The sequence below is a fragment of the Salarias fasciatus genome, chromosome 14 (assembly GCF_902148845.1).
Source record: "Salarias fasciatus chromosome 14, fSalaFa1.1, whole genome shotgun sequence".
Lineage (NCBI taxonomy): Eukaryota > Metazoa > Chordata > Actinopteri > Blenniiformes > Blenniidae > Salarias > Salarias fasciatus.
Window position 1 is genome coordinate 30181879 of NC_043758.1, and position 14495 is coordinate 30196373.

General features: G+C 47.9%; 1 long non-coding RNA gene across 1 annotated transcript in view; it reads left to right on the forward strand.

The window, feature by feature from the left end:
• The window catches only part of LOC115401163 (uncharacterized), a 14935-nt gene extending 11557 nt beyond the window's left edge, over positions 1 to 3378 (forward strand). Inside the window, exon 3 of the long non-coding RNA XR_003932870.1 lies at positions 3368 to 3378. This is a non-coding gene — a long non-coding RNA (uncharacterized LOC115401163). The remainder of the gene's footprint in view (positions 1 to 3367) is intronic.
• The last annotated feature ends 11117 nt before the right edge of the window (positions 3379 to 14495 follow it).

Consider the following 14495-nt stretch of genomic DNA (forward strand, 5'->3'; position numbering starts at 1 on the left):
CCCCACACTCTCTCTATCTCTTCCCTCAACCCTTCGTATTTCTCCAGCTTCTTGTGCTCCTTCTTCCTGATGTTGCCATCACTTGGGATTGCTACATCTATCACCACAGCTGTCTTCTGCTGTTTATCCACCACCACTATGTCAGGTTGATTGGCCATCACCTGCTTGTCAGTCTGGATCTGGAAGTCCCACAGGATCTTGGCTCGATTGTTCTCGACCACCTTTGGAGGTGTCTCCCATCTTGACCCTGGGACCTCCAGTCCATACTCGGTACATATGTTCCTGTACACGATGCCTGCTACGTGGTTGTGCCGTTCCATGTATGCCTTGCCTGCCAGCATCTTACACCTTGCTGTGATGTGCTGTACTGTCTCTGGGGCTTCTTTGCACAGTCTGCACCTGGGGTCTTGTTTGGTGTGGTAGATCCCAGCCTCTATTGATCTTGTGTTAAGGGCCTGTTCTTGTGCAGCCATGATTAGTGCCTCTGTGCTGTCCTTCAGTCCAGCCTTTTCCAGCCACTGGTATGTATTCCCAATGTCAGCCACTTCTTCAATTTGTCTGTGGTACATGCCATGCAGGGCATTGTCTGTGACTGCTCCTCTGGCTCATCCTTACTGGGCTTTCGATGTCTGAGGCATTTCACTTAGCAGATCATCACTGGGGGCCATCTTATTGGTATACTCTTGGAGGCTCTTGGTTTCCTCCTGGATAGTGGCTCTGACACCCACTAATCCTCGGCCTCCCTCCTTTCTCTTTGTGTATAGCCTCAGTATGCTGGACTTAGGGTGGAAGCCTCCATGCATTGTAAGGAGCTTTCTTGTCTTGATATCAGTGGCTTGCATTTCTTCCAGTGGCCAGGATATTATGCCATCAGGGTATCTGATTACTGGTAGGGCGTAGGTGTTTATGGCCTGGATCTTATTTTTGCCATTCAGCTGGCTCTTCAGGACTTGTCTTACTCTCTGTAGGTATTTGGCTGTGGCTGACTTTCGAGCTGCCTCCTCATGGTGGGAACCCTGTGGGAACCCAAGGTACTTGTAGCTGTCCTGCACATCTGTTATGTTGCCTTCAGGTAATTCAACTCCTTCAGTTGTGATAAACTTCCCTCTTCTAGATACCATTCGTCCAAGAGCAAGATCAACCACTGCAGGATCTGGGAGAGAGGTGTAGTCATGGTGACTGGCAGAGTTTACGCTCGCTGCTGACTCCTCCGGTGCATCCTTGGGCTCCGAGTCCACTGCCGGTACCGCCGGTCTTTATGGGGGTAAGAAAAAAGAGTTCCATTCAAACAGCGAGGGCACGACTCCTTTCTTCAAGAGCTGCCGCCCTGCTGTGTCACGGAAATCATCCGGAGTGAAATGCCGGCTGCAAACCCGGGTACGGTTGGTGATCATAAAGTTGTCCCGGCGAATAGCAACTTTCCACTTTCTTCTCGTCTCAGTATCAGCAGGCACAGAGTAAAAACTGAGAATAGAATTATATCAACTGGATGCCTGACACAGCGGAACAGAACAATGCTCCACATAGTGCGTGTGGTACCACGCCATTAGGGCAGCATTTCAAACTGGCGGGACTATTGAGCGGAGAGAACCCATCCAAGAAACAAGGCTGTCACGCAAACACAATGCGACGTATGCAGTGCTCCATTGTAGTCGTTTTGTGGTCAAAAACATGGGATCATGGCATGTCGTCGAAACAACTCTTCGGTGAACGATTTCTGCCGTTTTTGTCGTAAAAAACTACGAGTGGGAAGAGTGGTGAATAAGTCCATCTTACCCCCAAATTCCACCGAACACGAAAGTGCCGTGCCGTGCCGGCGTCTTGTTCCTGAAGTCAATGCACACCGGGAGTGCAGCGCAGCACCATGCCACGCCACGCCACGCCACGCCACGCCACGCCGTTTAGAAGCGGCGGTGCAGAAAATAGACCTGAAGCAAATCACCAGCACTGTGGCGTGCGCCTGTGCTTCTGGGACACAGTGCAGCGCGGGGCTTTCGCATCCGATGGAATTTGTCTCATAGAAGAGAATGGGTTCTAAGTGCTGCACAGTGCATGTGTTGCGGCCGCCGTCATGATTGTTTTGGGGGAGATGCACAGGTGTTTCATGGGTATTCGGGCACTGAATATGGTTTACAGTCAAGTCGGCACTAATCCAAGTCGGCCCGCCCAACTCGGCACTGCCCCCGGGATACAGTCAAGTCGGCACCAAGTGAAGTCAGCACCTAGTGAAGTCGGCCTCGCAGGGGTGGCTCTCAAGTGGCCGAGTTGGTCAGTGCTGACTTGACTGTAAGCTGCTTACCAACTCGGCCAAAAGCCTCTTCTTTTTTTGTTTTTTTTTATTTAATCATGATCCCAGCTGCACCTCAACGATTTGCACAGTTTGTTTCGTGCCGGCTGCGCCGCTTCTCCTCACGTAGCAGGCAGAGGACTGGAGGACAAACTGGGTGATGGTGATTGACAGGTTAGAGGTGGATAATGTGCCTGGAGCTTCATGTTTGACGTTCTGTTCGAACCGAGGAGCTTAGCTAAGAGCGTGCAGCGCGAGCGGCTGTCTGGTCATGTGAGCAGATCATGTGACCAGGCTGCGTTCGCCTGGTCACATGATTCGTGTTTCTCCCTAAATCGAAGAGTGAAATATACAAGATAAGTACATTTAGGGTTTTAGAGTGGTGAGGAACATGCTCCTTTGGATTATTTTTTTCAAATGAAACTGATATACATAGGTGAAATTCAGTTTTCATCACATATCGTGATGCCCCCTGCTGGTGATAATATCAAGTCAAACCTGACAGGATAGTGGAGTTCAAGAGCTTTGTATAACAGTTGGTTCCATGATTCTAGCATTTTTCATTGTCAAAATAGAAGCTTTTAAAGAAGCACCAAAGTCAAAGGTCAATATCTCTGAGCAGGAGCAAATTCAAATTTCCTATTCTGGGCCCAAGTGTTGTGTCAGGTGTACATTTCAGGGAGACATGTGAGGCTCAGCAGGAGGAAATGTGATTGAATTGAATTTATCTTAAAAATAGTAGCCAAATTCTTCATTGAGAACTTTGTTTGAACTTACTGGAAACCTTTGTTGTCATTTGGGTCTCTTCTTAAAATCCACACAGGTGAGCCTCACATGTCTCCATTGATGACGTCATGGATTTTGTAGTTCTCTCTGGGGTTTGAACGTCGGGTTACGTTTATGAGTTTATGAACACCAATAAACCATATGAACAGCTGAACATGTACTGATGGTAATCGTTTGGATTACAAAGTTGATCTTACAGTCCCAGTTGCTATTACTGTTGATGCACACTAGATGGCAGGCAAACAACATTTACAACAAAGTACATGTTTTTGCAAATGAAAATGATTGTTAAAGAATAATGATTGATAAACGAACAATGTTGATCAGAAATGAACAAAGCAGCATAAGCATAATGCAGTACAAGTATTATGTTGTGGTTGTGAAGTCCAGATTTCTTCCTGTCCTGGAGCCACAGTGAGTGGTCGAGTTCATCATGCAACTTCTTCAGTCTTCCTAGGTTTCCACTGATAGGGTAAAAATAAATTAATTGTACTGGCTGACCAAACTTCAGGGGTGGAGAATGCAGGTGACTGGTTTGATCAGACGGCGATCTGCGAATGCCGCCTGGTCACATGATCTGGTCACATGACCAGACAGGCGCTAGCCGCTCGTAGCTAAACTACTCGGTTCAAACAGAACGTCAAACAAGAAGGTCCAGGTACATTATCCACCTCTAACCTGTCACTCACCATAATCACACAGTTTGTCCTCCAGTCTCCCACCTGCTACGTGAGGAGAAGCGGCGCACGAAAAAAAACTGTGCAAATCGTTGAGGTGCAGCCGGCATCGTGATTAAACAAAAAAAGAAGCTTTTGGCCGAGTTGGTAAGCATCTTACAGTCAAGTCGGCACTGACCAACTCGGCCACTTGATAGCCCCACCCCTGCTGTTGAACAGGGCGGAAAACCTACCCGGGTTACAGTAAAGTGCGCTGGTGGAAACGCCCATAAGCAGGGTAGAGCCGAGTCTGGAAACACGCCATAATATAAATGTCTCTTCACACTCTCAGTATGGCTCCTGGTGCTGTTGCTGTACTGTAGAACTACGAGTCGTGGCTGATTTAATGGTAAAATTGCTCTGTGATTCATTCATTCCCAAATAACTGATTATCTTGCATTACTAATGAATAGATAACAGTTTATTCCGATTAATAACTGATTTTGGACTTTGTGCCTCAAATTAAACAGTTTATTACGTCATAATTGATTGTTATTAGTGATTCACACGTAATGATCTGTAATTATTAATTAGTAAATGACAATTTAGTCAAATTAATAATTTGATAAAATTACTTAAAATAATCAATTACCTCCAGTAATTCATACTTTAGTAATTTAATACAAATCACCAAAAGTAAACCCTAAAACATATGAGTAGATTTTAATCAGAGGCCTTCATTAAATCCAGTGTTAGATAAAGACAGATGGACTTACAATCCGGCAAAGGTGAGTGGGGCAGACATCTTCCTTTCCAGACCCCTGGACCCAGCTCCTGCTTCACCTGTCTGCAGACTTCTGCTCTCCTGTTTGCCATCTGTCCTTATCTGCAGGTGTACCTGTCTGTGTGGATTCCTCCTCCTGAGTCGTCATTTCTCATTAAACCAGAGCCACTCCCAAGAAAACAATTCACTTTAAATTCCGTCACAGTCAACATTAGAACCATCATTTGCAGACTGAGCAATTCATCTGTAGTTTGCCAGTTAGATTACCACAGCTGACAGGGTGGCTTCCTGAACAAGACCCTCGCAGGTCTTACAGGTCTCTACTAACACTAGTCCAAAAAGGTTCATTGGTCTTCCAAGTCATAATCCAAAACAAAGGTTCTTTTTCAAAGACCAGAGAGGTATTTTATTATTTACCTGAGGGTTTCGGCAGCTGTCAGCTGTCTTCTTCAGAGTGTCACGTGATGTTGTTGTGACATATCTTGTCAGCTGACTTATACAGGTTTTGGCGCTATTCTCCCACTAGTGGAAGTGGGAGAACAGCGCCATCTGCAGTCCGACTTCTTGAGTACAGCATCCCAGGTGTGTGAAAGTAAAAAGGCCCCCTCATCCCGGTTCACTATCCCGGTTCACTGTCTCGGGGGCACGTTTCCGAATTTCAATAGCCTGTTTTCCCACTATGTGCAGGGTAACGTGTAAAAAAGGAAGAAGGCAGGTTCAGGAGAAGAAAAAGAGACCCAAGCCAAAAGAAAACAACAGAGAGCGGATGGAGAGCAGCACGATGGTAACCCTCCCATACATCAGGGGCATCACAGAGAAAGTACAAAGAGCAAGGAAAAAACATAACATCAATACTCCAGTAAAACCATATAGGAAACTCAGACAAATACTTGTACACCCCAAAGACAGAATACAACCAGAACAAAAATGCAATATTATCTACGAAATCCCATGTAAGTTATGTAACAAAACATACATTGGCGAGACAGGGAGGGCTTTCAGCACACGAAAAAAGGAACACAAGACAGAATGTGAGAAAGAAACCACAACAGCACTAACATGAGCAACAAAAAGAAAAGCTGAACAGGAACAACTCAAGTCGGCCATTTCAGATCATTGCAAAAGAGAAAATCACATTATGGATTGGGATGGAGCGAGAGTCATCGGAACAGAAGAGAACAAACACCGACGCTGGATAAAAGAGGCTATTGAAATTCGGAAACGTGCCCCCGAGACAGTGAACCGGGATGAGGGGGCCTTTTTGCTTTCACACACCTGGGATGCTGTACTCAAGAAGTCGGACTGCAGATGGCGCTGTTCTCCCACTTCCACTAGTGGGAAAATAGCGCCAAAACCTGTATAAATCAGCTGACAAGATACGTCACAACAACATCACGTGACACTCTGAAGAAGACAGCTGACAGCTGCCGAAACCGTCAGGTAAATAATAAAATACCTCTCTGGTCTTTGAAAAATAACCTTTGTTTTGGACTCTACTAACACTGTTTACAGTGGAGGTGGGGAGCTGCTGACCTCAACTGGGGATATTACAGAATGGTGGAAACAATACATCGAGGGCCTCCTCAATCCCATCTCCATGTCTTCCTTGGAGCAGGCAGAAGCTGAAGTCTCAGAGGTGGACTCACCAATCACCCAAGCTGAAGTCCCCGAAGTGGTTGGTAAGCTGTGTGGCAGGTGGCAAGGCACCTGTCAAGGGGTGGTGGTCCTCCTGTTTAAAAAGGGGAACTGGAGGGTGTTCTCCAACTATAGGGGGATCAGACTCCTCAGCCTTCCTGGGAAAGCCTATGCCAGGGTACTGGAGAGGAGGATTGGATCGATAGCCAAACCTCGGATCCAGGAGGAACAATGCGGTTTTCGTCCTGGTCGCGGAACACTGGACCTGCTGGAGGGTTCGTGGGCGTTCGCCCAACCAGTTCACATGTGTTTTGTGGACTTGGAGAAGGCGTTTGACCGCGTTCCTCCTGGTGCCTTGTGGGGGGTGCTCCGGGAATATGGAGTTGGGGGCCCCTTGTTAAGGGCCGTCCGGTCTCTGTATGACTGGAGTAGGAGTCTAGTTCGCATTGCCGGCAATAAGTTGGACCAGTTCCTGGTGCATGTTGGACTCCGGCAGGGCTGCCCTTTGTCACCGGATCTGTTCATAATCTTTACTGGGGCGGTTCACAGTCACGTGTGAAGCGACAGGGATGGGGATCAGCACCTCCAAATCCGATGCCATGGTCCTCGATCGGAAGAAGGTGGATTTGCTCTCTCCAGGTCGGTGGAGAGACTCTGGCCCAAGTATCTTCAAGTATCTTGGGGTCTTGTTCGCGAGTGGGGGACAGATGGAACGTGAGACTGACAGGTGGATCGGTGCAGCATCTGCAGTGATGTGGTCATTGTTTCGGTCTGTTGTGGTGAAGAGGGAGCTGAGCCGAAAGGCGTTTACTTGGTTTACTGGTCAATCTATGTTCCCACCCTCACCTATGACCACAGATTAGGGGATATTTGCAGAAGGCGCAGACCTGGAGAGTCACATATATGCTGTGCTCTCCTACATCAACTTCTACTCTGAGAGTTTCACATCAGCAAGAACAGTTAAAGTGTCCCCAAACCAAAAAACCGTGGTTTAACAGCGAGATGCGCGCTCTGCTGTGAGTGCGGAGGGGCTGCCTTTAGGTCAGGAGACCAGCAGGCTTAGAAAGAGGCACAACGATCCCTGAAGAGAGGCATCAAAACGGCCAAGCACAAATACAAACGGCACATTGAGGAACACTTTGACAACAACAACACCTGGAACATGTGGCAAGGGGTTAAGAGACTCGCCGGCTGTAAGGATGGTCAGACAACGTCAGTCTGCACAGACAACACTCTACCAGACACTCTGAACCGGTTCTTTGCCCGTTTTGATCAACACAATGGGCAGGCCCCCACCTTGGCTGCTCTTCCAGAGAGGACCGACACCCCCATCCAACTGCAGCAGCATCAGGTCAGAGACACCTTGAGCAGAGTCAATGTGAGGAAATCACCTGGTCCAGACGGCATCTCAGGAAGAGTGCCAAAGTCATGTGCTAAACAGTTGGCAGAGGTTTTCACCAACATCTTTAACCTCTCGCTACCACAGTCTGCAGTCCCCGCCTGCCTTAAAACAGCTACCATCGTCCCTGTGCCCAAGAAGAGCACAGTGAGCTGCCTGAATGACTATCACCCTGTTGCACTAACCCCCATTATAACCAAATGCTTTGAAATACTAATATCTTCCCATATTAAGTCTGCTATTCCTGCTGACCTTGATCCACATCAGTTTGCATACAAGGCAAACAGGTCAACAGAAGACGCCGTCATCACATCTCTCCACCCAGCCCTCACACACCTGAAAGGGAGTAACACCTACGTGAGAATGCTGTTTGTGGATTTCAGCTCCGCCTTCAATACAGTTCTTCCTCACAAACTGGTTATGAAGTTGAGCAATCTGGGGCTCAGCACCTCACTGTGTTCCTGGATACTGGATTTTCTCAGTAACAGACCCCAGAATGTCAGGATCAGAGATCACATCTCCTCCACTCTCATCCTGAACACCGGCAATCCTCAGGGGTGTGACCTCAGCCCCCTTCTCTACTCCCTGTTCACACACAACTGCTGTCCTGTTCACTCCACCAACACCATTGTTAAGTTTGTGGATAAAACCACCATCATAGGACTGATCAGAGACAACGATGAATCAGCCTACAGGGAGGAAGTCCAGCATCTGCAACGATGGTGTCATCACAACAACCTGAGCGTCAACACTGGAAAGACCAAGGAGATGATAGTGGACTTTAGAAGAGCAAAGCAAACTGATAATAATAATGCATTAATTTTATATAGCGCTTTTCTGGACACTCAAAGACGCTTTGAGTCGCCCCAACTACTGTTTGACAAACTGACCCCCTCTACCAACTGAGCTACTGTCACCCCAACTACTGTTTGACAAATTGAGCACTCTGCCCTCTAAATTGATGGGGAGGAGATAGAGAGAGTGGAGAGCTTCAAATTCTTTGAGGTCCACAACTCTGAAGACTTCACATGGTCCACCCACATCTCACATCAGGTGGGGAAGGCCCAACAGAGACTGTACTTTCTCAGGAAGCTGCGTCTATTTTATTGTCACCCACTGTGTGCACTACAGCTGTTAAAGGGCAACTCCGGTTTTTTGACACCTGGACCTTATTTATAGGTGTGTGCATGCTCATATACTCACTCAGACAAACATGGTGCAGCTCGGAGTCCTCCAGAAGTTATTTAGATCCAACCGATTTAGCGGGGGCCACGGCAAGGGAGCTTCAGCGCGGGACGAAGGCCCAATCCCAATTCTCTGCTTAATCCTCACTCCTCAACCTTGATCCTCAATCTCAAATTAAGTGCCTCCTAAAAATGAGTGTTAAGGAATGTAAAGTCACTTGGAAATGGGACAACCTTTAAAGACAGTTACGTCCTCGGACCACAGGGGGCAGCACTGCACAAGAGGGTAGAAGAAAGCCAGAAGTGCAGTGTTTAAGGCAGCTGCGGCCGTGGCGGCTGCGTCCGTGGCGGCGGCGGCGGGCTTGGGGGGGGTGGAGTTTTTGGACCGTGGGGAGGGTGCTACTAGAGGCTAGCGCGATGCTTCTTTGGACCGTCCGAAGGAGAGAGAGAGCGCACACGCGTGGAGTGCTGTTTTCTTATTTATTTTTTTCCTCTCCGTTGTCTGGGCGCTGCAGAATTGTAAGTAATGTGCCCTGCATTAGAAATGTTTAACATTTTGCATGTGTGACCTTGTTAATAAATGCATTCAACTGAATTTTCTTGATTTCTTTCTAATAGCCTTTGTAAATATTATCTGTAATAGAAACTTAATACAATTACTCCCAAAGTAATATACACATTTTTTTATTAATAAAATAACAGCAAAACAAACTATTTAACAAGCATTCTGGGTTATCCTTAACTCCAAGGGAGGGCTCGTACAATCTCAAAATTAAGGGAGATAACGCCCCTTCATCTCACTCCTTTCCTCAACTTGTTTAGGAATGGGACAACACTTAAAGGTGGAATACAGGATTTTGATTTCTGGGTGGATCACCTAAATAATTGGTTGGTCTGTTTGTCAATCAATCTGACGAGCTGGTTTCATAAGGCGGTTCCACGTGCTTGCGCCCAATAAGCTTCTCCCTTTTGCGCATGCGCATTCAGAGTGTTTATGTACCCGGTGAGCTTCTGAGCTAGTACTTACCGATGGCGAGTCTGACATAATGAAACTGTAACTGTTTCGGAAAACAAGCTTTATGTATGAGCGAGGCCGATCGCAGAAACTGTAAACAGAGCCGTGCACGTCTGGAGAAGAGGAGATCGCGCTTGCATGCTTCCGCGTTTCCTGGGAGAAGCAGGATAGCCGGGCGGATGGTCTGGCGCATGCACATTGTTCAAAAAGTGAGTAATAGACGTTTGGCTTCATCTTTTCGAGAAAATCCTGTATTAAACCTTTAACTTCACGGGAGCACGCATTTTGAGAAATGAGGAGTAAGATTGAGGATTAAGCAGAGAATTGGGATTCGCCCATAATCTCTGCAAAATTGTGCTATCATAATCTCTGCAAAATCGTGTTATCATAAAGTCAGCTCGTCTACCGTCTTCAGGTGGATCAGCTGACAGTTTTCGCTAACTTAGCCACAATTAGCTCAGATGGGAACATTGGAGCTCCTCTCCCCAGCAGAGAGGCATTCTGAGTCGGCTCTGATGGGATCTGCTGCACTTGGCTCTTCTCTGACACTGTGCTAACTTAGCCACAATGTGGAACAGGCTTACTCCTCTGTCTCTGGTTTGAGTTCTCTCCCTTTGTGAAATGGAAATCTCAGAATTGCCCCGGAAAATGGTGGAAGCGGCGCCTAGTAGGAGCAGCAGCTAGCAAGAGCAGCGGCTAGCAGTAGCAGCGGCTAGCGGTAGCAGCTACCAGTAGCGGTGGGTAGCAGCGGCGGAAAATGTCTGCGGACCGGGGAGGGGGGAGCAGTCCGTTCGGGGGGCTTGCGCTCTCCAGCCCGAGGGGGTGCATGCGTGCATGTGTTGGAATCCAGTCGCGGGCCGGATTGGATGGTTCGGCAGGCCAGATTTGGCCCGCGGGCCGCCAGTTGCCGACCACTGCTCTGGAGTCTCTGGGGTAAGCGAAATATTTCTCTACTCTTGATTTCAACTCAGGTTATTGGCAGGTGGAGGTGGCTGAACATGACAAACATAAGACAGCATTCAGTACTCGCATGGGGGTTTTTGAGGCTAACAAAATGCCTTTTGGACAGCTGAATGCTCACTCCACCTTTCAGAGATTAATGACATGCTGCTTTGGAGATCTGAATTTTACTCATCTCCTAATCTGCCTGGATGATCTGTCCATCTTTTCTAAGACCTTTCCCGAGCATCTAGAGAGGTTACAGGTGGTGTTTGACCGCCTGAATCAGCATGGTTTGAAGTTAAAGCCTTCCAAGTGCCAGCTTGTTAGGGAAGAAGTGCAGAACTTAGGCCACCTGGTGTCTACCGAGGGATCAGGAAGGATCCAGATAAAATCAATAAACTCAAGGACTGGGCCAAGCCTGCCAGTTGTAAAGAAGTACTGCAGTTTCTGGGCTTTGCAGGCTACAACAGGCGGTATGTGAAGAACTATTGTTCCTTGGCAGCCCTTTGTATCGCCTCACCTCTGATGACCACAAATGAAAGAAAAGGGGGAAAAAGGTGGTCTCAGACACACCCTTTGAGTAGACTGAGTACTGTGAGGGGGCATTTCAGTCTCTGAAGGACAGGCTGATGACGGCATCAGTGTTAGGCTGCCCAGACTACAGTCGTCCCTTTGTGCTTCAGACTGATGTATCTGGGGGGGGGTTACTCGGTTCAAACAGAACGTCAAACATGAAGCTCCGGGTACATTATCCACCTCTAACCTGTCTGTCACCATAATCACACAGTTTGTCCTCCAATCTCTCGCCTGCTACGTGAGGAGAAGCGGCGCACAAAAAAAACTGTGCAAATCATCGCGCCCCGAGAGGCCGACTTGGCTAGGTGCTGACTTGGCTAGATGCCGACTTCACTAGGTGCCGACTTGACTGTATCCCGGGGGCGGTGTCGAGTTGGGCAGGGCCAACTTGGATTGGTGCCGACCTGACTGTAATCCCATCCAAACACTACAAGAAACACAATGCAGATCTACAAAGGTTTTGTGGAGAGGTGCCTGGCATAGAGTGGACACGCAGTACAACTGGCCACACAGTACAACTGGGTTACACATGTAACACAGTAACACTAGCCTGGCATGCCAGACTGACTTTATTTATGTATTACACACATATAAAGACAGTCTGGTACCCCGCAATCGGGGCAGCATTTCAAACTGGCAACGAGAGGGGGGACTATTGAGTGGAGAGAACCAATCCAAGAAACAAGGCTGTGATGCAACCACAATGCGCTATACACAGCGCTCTGTTGCAGTCATTTTGTTGTCCAAAACATGGGATCTGCATGGCATGTGGTTGAGACAACTCTTCGGTGAATGACTTCTGCTGTTTTTGTCGTACAAATCTACGAGTGGGGAGAGTGGTGAATACGTCTGTTTTACCCCCAAATTCCACCAGACGCTAAAGCGCCACGCCGGCGTCTTGTTCCTGAAGTCAACGGACACTGGGGGCGCAGCGCCACGCCGAGCCGTTTCAAAGCGGCGGCGCAGAAAAGAGACCTGAAGCCAATCACCAGTGCTGTGGCGTGTGGCATGTGGTTGAGACAACTCTTCGGTGAATGACTTCTGCTGTTTTTGTCGTACAAATCTACGAGTGGGGAGAGTGGTGAATACGTCTGTTTTACCCCCAAATTCCACCAGACGCTAAAGCGCCACGCCGGCGTCTTGTTCCTGAAGTCAACGGACACTGGGGGCGCAGCGCCACGCCGAGCCGTTTCAAAGCGGCGGCGCAGAAAAGAGACCTGAAGCCAATCACCAGTGCTGTGGCGTGCGCTGGTGATCCGTCGTAACACTGGCACTTCTGGGACATGGGGCGGCACTGGTGGAATTTGTCTCATAGAAGAGAATGGGATCTAAGTGCTGGGCAGTACGTTTCAAGGCGCTTTCGCATCCGGTGGAATTTAGGGATTGGAAAGAAAAGCCTTCAGAGCAGATTCTTGCTGTGGTTTCAGCGACAAATTAAGTTCGTTCAAAATTTAAGACGGAGCCGTGGTAAGACCTCGCTGTGTTGCGGCCACCATCATGATTGTTTTGGGGGGGGGGGGGGGCAGAAGTTTGCCAGGCAGAAATCAGATTCAAACCGTGCAGTCCCAGACTGTTTCCCCATGTATCTCTGATCATGGACAGACAGTCTGGCGTGCCAGGCTACAGTAACACAGTGCAGATATGCAGCAAGATGAGTCTTCCAGTCCTAACTTATTACAAAGTAAATCTGGTGTCATGGTAGAAAAATTGCAAAATCCGTTAGCTTTTTTCAGTTCATTGCCCTGCAGTCAGCTATAGCTTATTCTATTGCTGCAGCTCTTAGTTTACATGTGGGGCAGAGGCACTGTGTGGTTTCTGGTTTTGCAGGTGGTGGCACAGACTGTTTTATTCTCTGTGTCCTTTCTGATTGATTCTTGGCTTGGCTTTTTACATTTTCCACTGTAATCACCATGAGATGATATCTGCAGCCCATTGAAGTTTCTCAGGCTAGACGTTTTTGTGTCTCCCAGGACATCAAGAACAAGAGAAGGTACCAGGAGACAGGGCGGTACACCAAGAGATGTGAGAGGTCAACAGCTCAGCAGAAGGACATTCGCATTCTGTGCCTATACGAGGGGGGACCCAAAAGAAACCGGAATTTGGTTGTAACTTTTTATTTCTTACATTTCAAAATAAAACACCACTGTCGCCTTCAAAATAATCTCCATTCGCATTAATGCAATGCTCCAGCCGTGTTTCCCACTGTGTCAGCAAACTCCTGCGTAATTGTGCCTTTAAGGGTCTTGCACCTCCTCCACATCTGCAAACCGCTGTCCCTTCAGCTGCTTCTTCAACTTGGGGAACAAGAAAAAGTCACACGGGGCCAGATCCGGTGAACAATTTGGATCGGAGAGGAGAGTCATCCCATTCTTCGCCAGAAACTGCGTGATGTCACCATGTTGGCAGAGACACGGCGCGGCCCCAAATCCTGGCTTATGATCCTCTGACAGGGACCACAGGAGACCCCCGTCAGATCAGCCACCTCTCCAATGCCCCGGCGTCGATCTGCCATCATAGCAGTTTCAATTTCCCCGACAATTTTGGCTGTGCGGGAGGTGGAGGGCCGTCCTGATGTGGGCTGATCCTCAGTGGACATCTGGCCCTTCTTAAACCGCCCGAACCACGAGCAGACCTGCGGCTTCCCCAGAGAATCATCCTTGTAGGCTTGCTGCAACAAGGTGAGTGTTTCTGCTGCTGTTATTCCAAGCAAAAAGCAAAATTTAATGTTCACGCGCTGCTCTAGCTTTCCAGTCAATGTCGCCATTGTGGAGAAATTGCAGAGGGGCGCTGCACTCTGTTACTATGAATAGCGCGTGCCACATGTCAGTGTCACTCTGGGATCTTAGATTTTTCACAGATATGCACGAGGCTTACCTGTAGCACATCTGACGGCCAAAAGTTGAAACTGATTATTAGTATTTTATGACCAAATTCCAGTTTCTTTTGGGTCCCCCCTCGTACTCTTCCCTGTCTCCTTTGAAAGGGATGAGTGTTGTCAGTAAAATCCAAGATGCACAAAGATTATTCCAAATGGAGACCTTCAATGAAAGATGAATCCAAAAACTTTTTTTTTTTTTTTTTTTTTTAACACAAGGACCAAAAGCAATGTCTAACCTGAACTCCAATAGTGGTGAAAAGAGGTGAAAAGAAACATGAGAGACACAGATCAAGCACATCTCAATCAGGACAAATGAACTGACAGTCCTATGGAGGGAGGATCAGCTAATGAAA